Raw genomic sequence first — 14,336 nt, 5'->3', positions numbered from 1 at the left:
AACAAGGAAGAAGCCACGGCTCCAAAACCGCCATAAAAAAGCCAGACTACGGTTTGCAACTGCACATGGGGACAAAGATCGTACTTTTTGGAGAAATGTCCTCTGGTCTGATGAAACAAAAATAGAACTGTTTGGCCATAATGACCATCGTTTGGAGGGAAAAGGGGGAGGCTTGCAAGCTGAAGAACACCATCCCAACCGTGAAGCACACCATCCCAACCGTGAAGCACGGGGTTGGCAGCATCGTGTTGTGGGGGTGCTTTGCTGCAGGAGGGACTGGTGCACTTCACAAAAGAGATGGCATCATGAAGACGGAAAATGATGTGGATATATTGAAGAGACATCTCAAGACATTAGTCAGGAAGTTAAAGCTTGGTCGCAAATGGGTCTTCCAAATGGACAATGATCCCAAGCATACTTCCAAAGTTGTGGCAAAATGACTTAAGGACAACAAAGTCAAGGTATGGGAGTGGCCATCACAAATCCCTGACCTCAATCCTATAGACAATTTGTGGGCAGAACTGAAAAGCGTGTGCAAGTAAGGAGGCCTACAAACCTGACTCAGTTACACCAGCTCTGTCAGGAAGAATGGGCCAGAATTCACCCAACTTATTGTGGGATGCTTGTGGAAGGCTACCCGAAACGTTTGACCCAAGTTAAACAATTTAAAGGCAATACTACCAAATACTAATTGAGTATGTGTGCACTTCTGACCCACTGGAAATGTGATGAAAGAAATAAAAGCTGAAATAAATCATTCTCTCTATACTATTATTCTGACATTTCACATTCTTTAAATAAAGTGGTGATCCTAATGAATTTTTTCTAGGATTAAATGTCTGGAATTGTGAAAAACTGAGTTTAAATGTATTTGGTGTATGTAAACGTCCAACTTCAACTGTATATATTACCTCAATTACCTTGACACCGGTGCCCCCGCACATTGACTCTGTACCAACCGGTACCCCCTGTATATAGCCCCGCTATTGTTATACTTGACGCAGCCATGCCTCCTTGCCCTTCCAACATTTCCTCATCTCCCACCCTTTCTAATGCGACTATCGCCGATGCTTCTCCCTGCAGGCAGTCACTGAGTTCGAGCTGCTAAAGGAGCTCCTTAAACTTGACCCCAAATAACATCTGGGTCAGATGGTTTAGACCCTTTCCTCTTTAAGGTTGCTGCCCCTATCATTTCCAACCTTTTTAAACTCTCACTCCTTTCTGGAGAGTTTCCCATTGCTTGGAGGGCAGCCTCAGTTTGTCCTTTATTTAAAGGGGGAGATCAAGCTGATCCTAACTGTTATAGGCCTATTTCTATTTTGCCCTGTTGGAAAAACTTGTCAAGATTCAACTGACTGGCTTTCTTGATGTCTATAGTACTGTATTCTCTCGGGTATGCAATCTGGTTTCCACTCAGGTTATGGATGTGTCACTGCAACCTTAAAGGTCCTCAATGATGTCACCATTGCCCTTGATTCTAAGCAATATTGTGCTGATATTTTTATTGACTTGGCCAAAGCTTTTGATACGGTAGACCATTCCATTCTTGTGGGCCGGCTAAGGAGTATTGGTGTCTCTGAGGGGTCTTTGGCCTGGTTTACTAACTACCTCTCTCAAAGAGTGCAGTGTATAAAGTCAGAAAATCTGCTGTCTCAGCCACTGCCTGTTACCAAGGGAGTACCCCAATGCCCAATCCTAGACCCCACGCTCTTCTCAATTTACATCAACAACATAGCTCAAGCAGTAGGAAGCTCTCTCATCCATTTATATGTAGACGATACAGTCTTATACTCAGCTGGTCCCTCCACGGATTTTGTGTTAAATGTTCTACAACAAAGCTTTCTTAGTGTCCAACAAGCTTTCTCTACCCTTAACCTTGTTCTGAACACCTCCAAAACAAAGGTAATGTGGTTTGGTAAGAAGAAGAATGCCCCTCTTCCCACAGGTGTTATTACTACCTCTGATGGTTTAGAGCTTTACAAGTACTTGGGAGTATGGCTAGAGGGTGCACTGTCCTTCTCTCAGCACATATCAAAGCTGCAGGCTAAAGTTAAATCGAGACTTGGTTTCCTCTATCGTAATCGCTCCTCTTTCACCCCAGCTGCCAAACTAACCCTGATTCAGATGACCATCCTACCCATGCTAAATTACGGAGACATCATTTATAGATCGGCAGGTAATGGTGGTCTCAGGCGGCTAGATGTTCTTCACCATTTGGCCATCAGATTTGCCACCAATGCTTCTTACAGGACAGGACACATCACTGCACTCTATACTCCTCTATAAACTGGTCATCTCTGTAAACCCTTAGGCATCAATCCCCCCCTATCTGAGATATCTACTGCAGCCCTCCTCCTCCACATACAACACCCGTTCTGCCAGTCACATTCTGTTAAAGGTCCCCAAAGCACACACATCACTGGGTTGCTCATCTTTTCAGTTCGTTGCAGCTAGCGACTGGAACGAGCTGCAACAAATACTCTAACTGGACAGTTTTATCTCAATCTCTTTTTTCAAAGACTCAATCATGGACACTCTTACTGACAGTTGTGGCTGCTTTGTGTGATGTATTGTTGTCTCTACCTTCTTGTCCTTTGTGCTGTTGACTGTGCCCAATAATGTTTGTACCATGTTTTGGGCTGCTACCATATTGTTATGTTGTGTTGCTACCATACTGTGTTGTCATGTGTTGCTGCCTTGCTATGTTGTTGTGTTAGGTCTCTCTTTTTATGTAGTGTTGTGTTGTCTTTCTTGTTGTGATGTGTGTTTTGTCCTATATATTTATATTGTATTTTTTAAATCCCAGACCCCCGTCCCCCCGCAGGAGGCCTTTTGCCTTTTGATAGGCCGTCATTGTAAATAAGAATGAGAACTGACTTGCCTAGTTAAATAAAGGTTAAATAAAATGCTTATTCTTATCTTTTACTTTTTGGGGGGTATTTTCTTAAAACTGCATTGTTGGTTAAGGGTTTGTAAATAAGCATTTCACTGTAAGGTTGTATTCCACATGTGACAAATAAAATTGGATTTGAAACTCCCCAAATACAGGTATGCCAAGCTTGTAGCTTGTGATATTTCACATTTTTATTATTATTATATTTGCAAACATTTTTTTTTTAAACTAGTTTTGCTTTGTAATTATGGGGTATTGTGTGTAGATTGATTTTAGCATAAAATTGTAAAGTAACAAAATGTCATGGGGTCTGAATACCCTCCGAATGCACTGTATGTGTCACACCCTGATCTGTTTCACCTGTCTTTATGATTGTCTCCACCCCCCTCCAGGTGTCGCCCATCTTCCCCATTATCTCCTGTGTTCTTTGTTTGTCTGTTGCCAGTTTGTCTTGTTTGTCAAGTCAACCTGCGTTTTGTGTCTCAGCTCCTGCTTTTCCAGTCTCTCTTTTTCTCGCCCTCCTGGTTTTGACCCTTGCCTGTCCTGACTCTGAACCTGCCTGCCGACCTGTACCTTTGCCACACCTCTGGATTATTGACCTCTGTCACCCCGAGCCTGCCTGCCGACCTGTACCTTTGCCACACCTCTGGATTATTGACCTCTGTCACCCCGAGCCTGCCTGCCGACCTGTACCTTTGCCACACCTCTGGATTATTGAGCTCTGTCACCGCGAGCCTGCCTGCCGACCTGTACCTTTGCCACACCTCTGGATTATTGACCTCTGTCACCCCGAGCCTGCCTGCCGACCTGTACCTTTGCCACACCTCTGGATTATTGAGCTCTGTCACCCCGAGCCTGCCTGCCGACCTGTACCTTTGCCACACCTCTGGATTATTGACCTCTGTCACCCCGAGCCTGCCTGCCGACCTGTACCTTTGCCACACCTCTGGATTATTGAGCTCTGTCACCCCGAGCCTGCCTGCCGACCTGTACCTTTGCCACACCTCTGGATTATTGACCTCTGTCACCCCGAGCCTGCCTGCCGTCCTGTAGCGTTGCCCCCCCCTTTGGTTTACTCACCCCTGTCTGCCTTGACCTGTCTATTGCCTGCCCCTGTTGGAATATTAAACCATTGTTAATTCAACGTTGTCTGCATCTGGGTCTTACCTTCATACCTGATAGTATGTGTTGTTCATGTCAGTAAACAAATAGCCTCTTCAGTATATTACCATGCTGTCATACTGTAATTGCATATTCTTGTTACCTTTAAAGCCCTGTGCTTGGTAACAACGAAGAAACCTTGGCCCCAAATGAACACACAATTAGTTATCCTCTGTTATATAAGTAATGTGGATGAAAATTTGCGCCTTAGCTAACATTGTAACACCGGCAGTCAGAGTCAACTTTCGGACTTAGTCATTATTCATAAGCATACCCTCCATCTGGAAAGTGGCAGACTTGGCTGTTTTCCTGGCTGTTTCTGTGGAGCAAAGAACTGGGTCTGTGTGAAATTGCAGGACTCATGATATTCCGCCAAGGTGTACATTTGTCTGGCTTCCACAATCATTTTCTTCACTTCACAGTCCGCACTTTGCCAACTAAAAAAATACAACTTTTTGAAACTTTTCAGGTTTTTGGATTATGAGTTCTGACCTGAGTGGCTGGCTGCTGTAAGTTGAGATGGAGGGGAATTGTTCCAGGTATTAACATCGACAGATCCAGTCTAGATATCTAATATTAGAGGTAACATTGTCAGTGCATCTCAGGCTTCGCCACCCACAGAGCAGTAGGTATTTAGATATTCAATGCACTACAAAATTGTGAGAATCAAATGATTACATGACCTCGCCTGGTCCTGTAATATCGGAGTGAAGGATTCCACTAAAGCCAGTTTCACTGCGTTTCTCAGCAAAGTCTAGAAGAAGATAGGAACGCTACAGTGTTAGTGGTCAACTATTGCCTTTGTTGCTGTAGAACTCATCGGATAGTCAGTGCAGACGTGGGACAATGGCAATAATAAGAAAGTTCATGGTCAGGCTAATACCATGATGGTATAGTTGAACTATGGGCAGTACAGTGTCATTCAGTGCTATGAACTTGTCCTTCAGTGAGATCATCCTTTGACTACCTCGGTGGCATTAAGAACTGTTTCTATCAAGAACCTTTTCCTTTTTTCTCTGTCAATAATTCAAGCGATCAATACGGTAATACAAGACAAGGTTATTACAGTAAACTAAAACTAATATAGAAACACAGAACTTGAATAACCTTGATACAGGACCATACCTCATTGCTGGACAGCAGAATAAGATGAATTGCAAAAGGAGACAGCTGTTCATATTCACATTGAATGGCCTGGAGTGGCAGACAACACCGTCTGTTCGATACAGAGCCGTCAGTGGGTATGCAGCCCTTAGCTTAGCTACACACTCAAGGCTGCTTCAACCGCACAGAAGACACACACACACACACACACACACACACACACACACACTACTTCAAAAACGAGTTGTATTCTTGTCTGTAGTTCTTCGCTCTTTAGTTTGTAGTCTGCCTCATTATCGCTAAGTGTTGTGGCTACACATGTTCTTTAGTAATCTCCTAGGAATTCTGGTTTATTTTTAAGGTTAAAAAAAAATGAAGAATTGAACAATACAAAAATAAACTAAAACAAGCTTGAGTCCTTATGTAGCCAGTTACATTGTGCTGTGATGTTGAGAGTAAATTAGGATCATATATGTGTGCACTGGCAGTATGAATATTAAACAGGATGGAATTGGGTTATCTGAGTAAACATAATATCCTATAACATTAAAACAAAGTTGCGCTTCAATGTAGTTGGTTGCCTTACTGTATAGGTCATGTTTCCTCACTACTGCAGTCAAAGGTCAGTTTGAGGACCCACAAAGGTTCCGGGGAGGCGGGGAAAGAGGATGGGCCAGGGTGCCAATCTCATACAAGAACTGTTTGTTTTCTTCATTTAGCCAAAACTATACTGAACAAAAATATAAATGCAACACGTAAAGTCTTAGTCCCATGTTTCATGAGCTGAAATAGAAGATCCCGGAAGTTTTCCATATGCACAAAAACATATTTCTCTCAAATGTGCACAACTTTGTATACATCCCTGTTGGTGGGGCATATCAAGAAGCTGATTACACAGGTGCACCTTGTGCTGGGGACAATACAATGACACTAAAATTTGCCGTTTTGTCACACAACACAATGCCACAAATGTCTCAACTTTTGAGGGAGCATGCAATTTAATGTTAATTTCTCTACCATAAGCCGCCACCGACGTCATTTTAGAGAATTTTGCAGTACGTCCAACCGGCCTCACAACCACAGATCACGTGATACCACGCCAGCCCAGGACCTCCACATCTGGCTTCTTCACCTGCCGGATTGTCTGAGACCAGACAACCGGACAGCTGATGAAAGTGAGGAGTATTGTCTGCAATAAAGCCCTTTTGTGGGGAAAAACTCATTCTGATTGGCTGGGCCTGGCTCCCCAGAGGTTGGGCCTGGCACCCAAGTGGGTGGGCCTATGCCCATTCAAATGACATCCATAGATTAGGGCCTAATTTATTTATTTCAATTGACTGATTTCCTTACATGAACTGTAACACAGTAAAATTGTTGAAACTGTTGCATGTTGCGTTTATATTTTTGTTCAGCTTATTATTTTAATACATTCACAATACAAGTACTCTACATAAGTGGTGTCATAATTCCCTCCTTATTTTGTCCATGATAAATTCTATCTTGGCAGATATGGCAGACATCCAACAACAACAGAAATATTGTTTTTAAATTAAATCGAGAACTATGCAGATGTCTTCATATATATATATATAGAATGATCTGACCTACATTCATTAAATAACTTGTTTTGAATAAAACATTTCCAGTCTTGTTATGATTCGAGAACATGTAAAAAAGAGCAGTTATTAAATGCAGCAAAGTAATTACCTCTAGCAAAACAAAAAGGCATATCTGGCTCAGAGATCTTAGAAATACATTTCCTTTTCATTCGGGATTGGGGAGAATAATTTTTTTCTCTAGTCTTTGATAGTTATTTCCTCAACCATGACGAGTCTGATATAGAATCACAAATCCAAATCCTCTTTTCTAAAATAAAATAAATCAAACTTTCACTTACGTGGTTACGGCTCACAGAGGAATCGGTTTGGCAAATCTTTAATTATCTAAGGATAAAAAAATCCTCTGGAACTATAGCTACTTTCATTATTTGGTTTCCTCCACACAGGCTTCAGATCAGATCCAGGTCACTGTGTTGTGTTGGAGAATATTGGTTTAAATGTGCATGACACAGTACAAAGAAAAGGAGTCCTTTTGAAAACAGGTTCTTTCATCCGTGCCATTCTCACAACTCTACTAGTAAACTTTTATGTTCTCCATTTGATGGTTTGTCACTGGGCTGAGGAGAGAAGGCACCTATGGGTAATCATATTGAACAGCCATAAGCATATGGTGACAATGCTTTATTAGGCCTACAGTACACTCGTAGGAATAAAGGTGTTATCTAGAGCACTGAAAGGGTGCTTCGACTATCCCCATAGGAGAACCCTTTAAAGAACCATTTTGCTTCCAGGTAGAACCCTTTTGGTTCCAGGTAGAACCCTTTTGAGTTCCATGTAGAACCCAACCTATCGGGACAGCCGAAGAACCTGGAACCCTTTTTTTAAGAGTGTAGTGAATATCAAAATGCGTGTCTTTGTAAGTCATTCCTAACAAGCCCATATCATATAAAGGAGGAGATCAACAATTCTATTTGTATTGTCCATCAATGTTTTCATCATCAACAACAAAATCATCATCACCATCAACATAATCAACATCATTAAAAAAATATATTATAGCGACATACAACAGTATCCCAATTCCCCCTAAATAAAAGCTATCTTGTTCTCCCACATGTTGTAGATAGGGAGGATCCTCAGGCATATCCATCCTATAACCAGATTATGTACTCAGACAGACAGTGTATGACACGTCTGTTAGATAGGCTGTGTAGGAGTAATATTCACCATTAACAACCCACTCAGGAATAGAATTTACTGCTCCATATGTACTCCAAAGACATTACTCCCAATGATAATGATGATGACAGTCATAAATTGGTGCTGACAGATAAATCAGAGGCTTAGGCATGATCTATTTTGCACACAACTCATGAAATCATGGAAGCATTTCTGTGTGTGTGTGTGTGTGTGTGTGTGTGTGTGTGTGTGTACGAGTATGGCAGCTGCATCTTATTATGACTACCTTTCGATCAGAATATATGTTGTGTAAATCACTCCATAAGAAGACATGATGAGGGTGATTGACAGAGACCCATGTATGTGTAGGAAAAACGTTGATGGATTAGCCTGGTTGAAACTGACTGAACGTTGATGGATTAGCCTGGTTGAAACTGACTGAACGTTGGTGGATTAGCCTGGTTGAAACTGACTGAACGTTGATGGATTAGCCTGGTTGAAACTGACTGAACGTTGATGGATTAGCCTGGTTGAAACTGACTGAACGTTGATGGATTAGCCTGGTTGAAACTGACTGAACGTTGATGGATTAGCCTGGTTGAAACTGACTGAACGTTGATGGATTAGCCTGGTTGAAACTGACTGAACGTTGATGGATTAGCCTGGTTGAACCTGACTCAACGTTGGTGGATTAGCCTGGTTGAAACTGACTGAACGTTGGTGGATTATCCTGGTTGAAACTGACTGAACGTTGATGGATTAGCCTGGTTGAAACTGACTGAACGTTGATGGATTAGCCTGGTTGAAACTGACTGAACGTTGATGGATTAGCCTGGTTGAAACTGACTGGACGTTGGTGGATTAGCCTGGTTGAAACTGACTGAACGTTGGTGGATTAGCCTGGTTGAAACTGACTGAACGTTGGTGGATTAGCCTGGTTGAAACTGACTGAACGTTGATGGATTAGCCTGGTTGAAACTGACTGAACGTTGGTGGATTAGCCTGGTTGAAACTGACTGAACGTTGGTGGATTAGCCTGGTTGAAACTGACTGAACGTTGATGGATTAGCCTGGTTGAAACTGACTGAACGTTGGTGGATTAGCCTGGTTGAAACTGACTGAACGTTGGTGGATTAGCCTGGTTTAAACTGACTGAACGTTGTTTCACAATGTTGATTGCAGCATTTAGTCTGGTTTAAGCAGGCTATCAACAGAGTCAAGAAAACTATCCTCTCTAAATGTTTGTGTGTTATCTACAATCATGGGACTATCCTCTCCCTCCATGTTATTTTCAACATGTCACTCCCCAAGACATCACTCTTCATCTAGACAGTCGCCAAGAGCATATGTTACATTTTCCACACATTGATCTTACTCAGTCAAACATCATTCTTACTCCCAGTGTGTGTATGTTTGGGGGCAGGAGAGGGTTGTGTGTGTGTGTGTGTGTGTGTGTGTGTGTGTGTGTGTGTGTGTGTGTGTGTGTGTGTGTGTGTGTGTGTGTGTGTGTGTGTGTGTGTGTGTGTGTGTGTGTGTGTGTGTGTGTGTGTGTGTGTGTGTGTTCGAGTATGGCAGCTGCATCTTATTATGACTACCTTTCGATCAGAATATATGTTGTGTAAATCACTCCATGACTGTAATGCCAACAACCACCAACAGCCCTGGTGGTGACCAACAACCACCAACAGCCCTGGTGGTGACCAACAACCACCAACAGCCCTGGTGGTGACCAACAACCACCAACAGCCCCGGTGGTAATCAACAACCGCCAACAATCCCCAACAGCCACGGTGGTAACCAACAACCACTAACAACAACCAACAACCCCCAACAGCCCCAGTGGTAACCAACAGCCCCTGTGGTAACCAACAACCACCAACAGACCCTGTGTTAACCAACAACCACCAACAGCCCCAGTGGTAACCAACAACCACCAACAGCCCTGGTGGTAACCAACAACCACCAACAGCCCTGGTGGTAACCAACAACCACCAACAGCCCCAGTGGTAACCAACAACCACCAACAGCCCTGGTGGTAACCAACAACCACCAACAGACCCTGTGTTAACCAACAACCACCAACAGCCCCAGTGGTAACCAACAACCACCAACAGCCCTGGTGGTAACCAACAACCACCAACAGCCCTGGTGGTAACCAACAACCACCAACAGCCCCAGTGGTAACCAACAACCACCAACAGCCCTGGTGGTAACCAACAACCACCAACAGCCCCAGTGGTAACCAACAACCACCATCAGCCCTGGTGGTAACCAACAACCACCAACAGCCCCAGTGGTAACCAACAACCACCAACAGCCCTGGTGGTAACCAACAACCACCAACAGCCCCAGTGGTAACCAACAACCACCAACAGCCCTGGTGGTAACCAACAACCACCAACAGCCCTGGTGGTAACCAACAACCACCAATAGATGCATTCAACAAGCCATACATAGCTTGTGTGTCCAGAGTCCAAAGCAATTGCATTGCAGTGTCCCCCAGCCAAACACCCAACAAGGTCCTTATAAACTTGTCAGGGTGCTCCTGAACTAACCTTTTGATAAGCCCCGGGAAGGTGGGAATTAAAGGCATTAAATCATAATTTGGCGGCGGGCAGAGAGGTGCTTATAGAGACATCCCCTTCACAGTCCAGTGACCAGAGCCGTTGGTCAGCAGTGACTGATGGCTTTCATCAAGGGGACTTGGCTGGCTCGCTGGGGGAATGGAGGGACATGGAGACTGCTGCCAATGTAGCCGAAAATTATCTCCTCCAGACCCCAGCAGCCAGAGAGGGAGAGTGTGTGTGTGTGTGTGTGTGTGTGTGTGTGTGTGTGTGTGTGTGTGTGTGTGTGTGTGTGTGTGTGTGTGTATGTGATATGCCCTCTTCTGAGTAATAATGCCATGAAAACAATGTAACTAATAGTCAACAGAACATGTTCCTGTCTGGTTTTAATGTAACACTATTACTTCAGGATCTTATGACAGCCAAGCCTATTGGATGAACTAGACAGCATTCATTTATCATCTAATTATCTAGCCTACACTTGGCTGAAATCAAAGACATCAACCCTCCCCCTCCCCTCCCCTCCTCCCCCTCCACTCCAACAACAGCCCCCTATGACTTAGCTCCTTATTGGTCTAATTCGATAGCAAATGGGAGACCTTCGCTGACTGAGATGAAGACAATTAGCAGGCCGGGCTGGTTGAAAGCGACTGATCGGGGGGATGTGACTCGCTGGCTGCTGGACCTATTCCCTCGCAGTGGCCGGGCCTCTGTTTGTGCCGCCTCTAATATCCCATGTGGCAGTGGGGCATGCTCCTGGCACAGGGCCAGATTTCCAGTTATCTGTTTAAACAATTTAAAGCGCTAAGGGGCTATTTCAGGAAACAAGAAATTAGGCAAGCTGAGGCAACCCACACCTCCCCGGCGTTGTCGTGGCAACAGCCCAGTTCATCTTAAACAATAACATGAAGGTGATTCCAAGATACTGCCTTTCTTGAATCCTTTCTGTGTGAGAGCTGCATAGATAGAGGGGTTGTCTGTGTGAAATTAGTTTAGTAATTCGATTGGCTCTAATTTGAAATATTAAACCCTTTGAATAATTTACAGTAATTGTCTTTTCTCTCAAACTAGGCCTATTTGCAGGATTCTTTAATTACTACTGCATAGGAGTGGAGTGGCCCCTAAGGCACACACTCGTTGACTCTGCATGTCCTGACAACTCCTCTGTAAACACCTTTCCACAATAAGTCATTACACACACACACACACAAACACACACAGAGACCGACAGACAGAAAGACAGGCAGGCAGACACACAGACAGTATGAGAGGATGATGCAACATTAATGAATGGCCCTGTAGGTTAACAAGATTTCCTAGGCAGGAGCTACAGCCCTAAGGAATATACTGTAAAAACATAGTCAGTGGATGTAATCATATCTTTCACTCAGCTGATAGACTTATTTAATTATGGGCAGTGCTGTTTTGCTCTGCAGTGAGAAGTCGGAGAATGGTATGCTTGTGAAGCTAGTAGTGTTGTAGGGATGGATAGTGAGAAGTCGGAGAATGGTATGCTTGTGAAGCTAGTAGTGTTGTAGGGATGGATAGTGAGAAGTCAGAGAATGGTATGCTTGTGAAGCTAGTAGTGTTGTAGGGATGGATAGTGAGAAGTCGGAGAATGGTATGCTTGTGAAGCTAGTAGTGTTGTAGGGATGGATAGTGAGAAGTCAGAGAATGGTATGCTTGTGAAGCTAGTAGTGTTGTAGGGATGGATAGTGAGAAGTCGGAGAATGGTATGCTTGTGAAGCTAGTAGTGTTGTAGGGATGGATAGTGAGAAGTCGGAGAATGGTATGCTTGTGAAGCTAGTAGTGTTGTAGGGATGGATAGTGAGAAGTCGGAGAATGGTATGCTTGTGAAGCTAGTAGTGTTGTAGGGATGGATAGTGAGAAGTCGGAGAATGGTATGCTTGTGAAGCTAGTAGTGTTGTAGGGATGGATAGTGAGAAGTCGGTAGAATGGTATGCTGGATAGTGAAAGTCGGAGAATGGTAGCTTGTGAAGCTAGTAGTGTTGTAGGGATGGATAGTGAGAAGTCGGAGAATGGTATGCTTGTGAAGCTAGTAGTGTTGTAGGGATGGATAGTGAGAAGAAGGCTTGTAGTGACACCTGTGCTGTGAGGCTTCCTCATCAGTTTGAGAATAAAGTAATTAAACACATAATCAGTTCTCATAGTTCAAGCAAGGTTTCTGCCAAATTGCAACCTAATGGTACATTTCTGTCCCCTGATTATTCCTTGTCACATCATTATATTATTGTTGTAGGGAGAGTGTGAGACTGAGTAGCGTACATTTCTAACACTAAGAAAAACTGAATTGTCATTAACAACATATTCTGCAACCAAGCCGTCAAAAATAACCTGTAACACTTGCCAGAAATATTGTAGTGATGTGACGTTGGCGTGCCCTTATGGGAACTGACTTGAATGCAAATTGCATGCAAAATGAATATTTTATTAATGTATTTTAAACCCAAATGAAAATGCAAAACAGAGGTTAGCTCTGCCACAAACCTGAGCTGAACAACCCCTAGACAACAAACACATGCAAAGTAGGCTAACATCACTGTCCACAGCACAGTGGGACAAGAACAGATCCTCTGGCTAATACCAGAACCGTTCCTCTGGCTTATACCTGTCCTACACACACACACGCACGCACGCACGCACGCACACAACCAACCAACCAACCAACCAACCAACCATAAAGGATATGACCTTTCCCCTGCTACACACACACTGTTCAACATAATTGTGTATCCATCTGCTGAATGCGCCAGTGGACAGTTAGTTTCATTCAAGCTACTAAAGATTCTGCTTTTGTGCAACATCAAATATAGCACAACCTATACCTCAAGGAAAGGTCATTGTGTAAGAGCAATGTCTGAATACTGATTTCAGTACATTGTTTTTAGACACCTATCCCCTTTAATTGTGCCTTTTGGGGTTCGGAAATTAGTTTTAACATCTCTTGACTCTGTCAAGTTTGACATTTTCACCTGATCTAGCTGACTATTTCTGACATTGTCATAAGACATTTTAGTATTCACTGTTATTCCTCTAATTATCCGTAAGAAGAATGACCATTATGTACTGTATGATACAATAACAACAGGCCCGTCCTGCATGTTTCACATTTACCCCAAAATATGCACTGTTGATTCAGTCTGGTCTAGTCAGAAAATAGGTCAGCGTAGGAGTATTTGTCCTGAATTTTTGTCTAGACTGATTGTTACCTGAGGTAAAACATTACAATTCAAGCAAAATGATAAGCAACAAGTAATTCAATGTAAAATATAGGTCAGTCTGGGATAAAGGCCCTGGCTAAATAATTCCCTTTGTACTGATAAACCATTCACTAAAGGATCAGGTCACCCACAGGACACCTACTGCACTAATAACATACTAATACCACAGGGTTGTTGTACAGTAGACACGCACACACATACAGAGAGAGAGACACAGAGAGGGAGACAGAGAGAGACACAGAGAGAGACATAGAGAGAGAGAGAGAGAGAGAGAGAGAGAGAGACACACACAGACACAGAGAGAGGGAGAGACAGAGAGCGGGAGAGACAGAGAGACACAAAGAGGGAGAGACACAGAGAGACACAGAGAGACACAGAGAGGGAGAGACAGAGAGACACAGAGAGGGAGAGACAGAGAGGGAGAGAGAGGAAGAGAGAGCGGGAGAGCGAGGGAGAGACAGAGAGGGAGAGAGAGAGAGAGAGAGAGACAGAGAGGAAGAGCGAGGGAGAGACAGAGAGGGAGAGAGAGAGAGAAAATTAGATAGAGAGAGAGACACACAGAGAGACAGAGAGATAGAGACACACAGAGAGAGAGGAAGTGAGAGAAAGAGAGAGACACACAGACACAGCCCAT

This window comes from Oncorhynchus nerka, linkage group LG11, assembly GCF_034236695.1.
Source record: "Oncorhynchus nerka isolate Pitt River linkage group LG11, Oner_Uvic_2.0, whole genome shotgun sequence".
NCBI lineage: Eukaryota > Metazoa > Chordata > Actinopteri > Salmoniformes > Salmonidae > Oncorhynchus > Oncorhynchus nerka.
This window is presented reverse-complemented; position numbering follows the sequence as displayed.